Below are 2,637 nucleotides of genomic sequence, written 5' to 3'. Positions count from 1 at the left end.
CCTTTATATACTGTAAGAAATGCCTTACTCATAAAATCTCTGGCTACATTTTGACTAGTGAGGAATACACAGTGTACATGAAAGAGATAAGAACAGCTTTAGCCAGCAAAGTGTCTAGGAGCAGAGATAGAGTTGGTTCCCGAGGCAAAATTTTCACTCTTCCTTTTCTATAGCCTTTTGTTTAGTGTTACTGATACTTCCACTTATCTCAGCACAGGGAGTAAAAGCTTGTTTCCAGATTGACCTCTAACTTCTGTACCTCCCTTCAGATTCAAACTCACAGATAAAGAGTATGCAGAACTAAATATCTAAAATTCCTAAAGCCAAGGCAAGATTCTATATACATTTCTCTACTCAGTCCTTGACCTTACATATCTACCACTTCCTAACTTAAATGGAAATCCTAGATAATAGAATCTTAGCTTTGGAAGGGATCTTTGACAAACAAATTGGCTGAATTCTCTGGCTATGCCTTAACAGAAAAGGGATAGGTAAGAGAACAGGGGTGAATTTGTACTGTTTAGCAAGTACCCATAATATTCAAATCAAGAAATCAAGAAATCAGAAGGGTAAATATAGCACAAAAGAGTTATGTGAATAATAATGACACAGAATTATAAGTGGAATTAGCAATGAATTATATCATAGATGATTTGACAGAAAGAGGAAATATGGAGTTTGGGGAAAATACCTGAAGTCTGACAAAGGCACAATATAGCAGTGGTAAAATTATGTAGATAACTTTTTCTACTGTAAACAAAACATCTAATAATTTTTGTATGCTTAAATAATAATTTTATCATTCAAAAAGTGTAAGAACCAATGAAAAATATTTTTATTTTGGATTTGACTGAACAATAAGAAGAAATTGGCTGGAGAATGGCACATATTAGTAAATGACCACTTCATTTCAGAGGAAATAATACACAGAGCCTTGGGGGATACCCACAGTTAGTGGGCATGACATGAAGGTCATGAATCAGCAATTGAGACCGGGATGTAATGATCAGACAGGTAAGAGAAGATTCAAGAAAGAGCAGTGTTAGAAAACACAGAAAGTATACAGGAGCAAATGGTCAAAAATGTCAAAATAGGAAGGGAAATTAAGAAGGATGATTAGAGAGATCAATAGACCCAGCATTTAGGAAACCATTGCTAGCTTTGGAGAAAGTTTTAGTTAAGAGATGAGATAAAGAACAGGATTTCAGAGTATTAAGAGAAGAGAGCTTATCTTCCTTTGGGAAGTTAGTCCATTATTGGAGAATGTCATCCCTCAAATACCTTGCCCCTATAGCCTTCCTTACTGCTTACCCCTGATGGTTCATCTTCCTTTGAGAGGTCAGTCAGCTCTTGGGACAACTGTTATTCCTCAAATAAATTCTCATGCTTTTATCTCTCTCTTTTGGCTGTTTATTCCCCTGTGGCTGCCCCTCCTGCTAATACCCTTGGATCAATGACTTCCAAATGTCCCAAATGTCTATACTCTTTCTTAGCTTCTGCTAACCTCAGCAATACTTAAATAAACATTTTATCCCTTAAAAAAGAATGAGAAGAGGAGAGAAAAATGGAGTCTACAGGTGTGAATGGCCTTTATAACAAGTATGACTGAAAAAAGGATGAAGGTAAATAGAATGATAGCAGAGATCTTAGAACATGTTGAGTGTTAGATTTTTTTTGAAGGATAGAATGAGTCTTGGACATGTTTATAGGCAGAAAGGCAGGAATCAAGGAAAGAAGATATTAAAGATTATAAGAGGGATCATAGTGGTGGGCAATCTTGCTAGAGAAGATAGGAATTGATGGGGGACTTAGTGCCTGTAAAAAAATGGGCTTAGTAAAGACAAGGGACAGCCCATCATTAAAGACTGTGGTTAAGAAGAAAATAGTGAGAATTGTTGTATAAGGTGAGAGGAGTAAAAATGGAAGAAGACACTCATTACAAATAACCTGGATTTTCTGATTAAAATAGCAGTCTTTATTTGAGAGGCTGGGACAGGAATTTATATATTTATATTTATGTGTAATTTATATACATTTAAATATATATATATATATATTTATATATATATATATATATATATATATAGTGTGTGTGTGTGTGTGTGTGTGTGTGTGTGTATGCATATATCACTAGTAAGAGACAGCAGCAAGAGCTAGAAAGAGAAAATCCCATTCAAAATCACTTCAGACAATATAAAATATTTTGGAGACTACCTGCCAAGGCAGATTCAGAAGCTTTATGAAAACAACTACAAAAAACTTCTCATACAAATGGAATCAGATTTAAATAATTGGACAACTGCTCATAGACAGGCTGAGCTAATATAATAAAAATGACATTTCTACCTAAATTAAACTACTTGTTTAGTGCCCTACTAATCAAAATTCTAAAAAAATACTTTAATGAGCTAGAAAAAATTGTAAGTAAATTCTTATGGAAAAATAAAAAGTCAAAAATTTCCATGGATTTAATGGAAAAAAGTACAAAAGAAAGTAACTTAGCCCTACCAGATCTAAAATTATATTATAAAGTATCAGTCATCAAAACTGTCTGGTATTGGCTAAGAAATAGAGTGATGGACCAGTGGAATAGACTAGGTGCAAAAGAGATAGCAGGAAATGTTTATAGTAATCTGC

The sequence above is a fragment of the Macrotis lagotis genome, chromosome 1 (assembly GCF_037893015.1).
Source record: "Macrotis lagotis isolate mMagLag1 chromosome 1, bilby.v1.9.chrom.fasta, whole genome shotgun sequence".
NCBI lineage: Eukaryota > Metazoa > Chordata > Mammalia > Peramelemorphia > Peramelidae > Macrotis > Macrotis lagotis.
The sequence above is the reverse complement of the archived record's forward strand: the minus strand, read 5'-3'. Positions refer to the sequence as shown.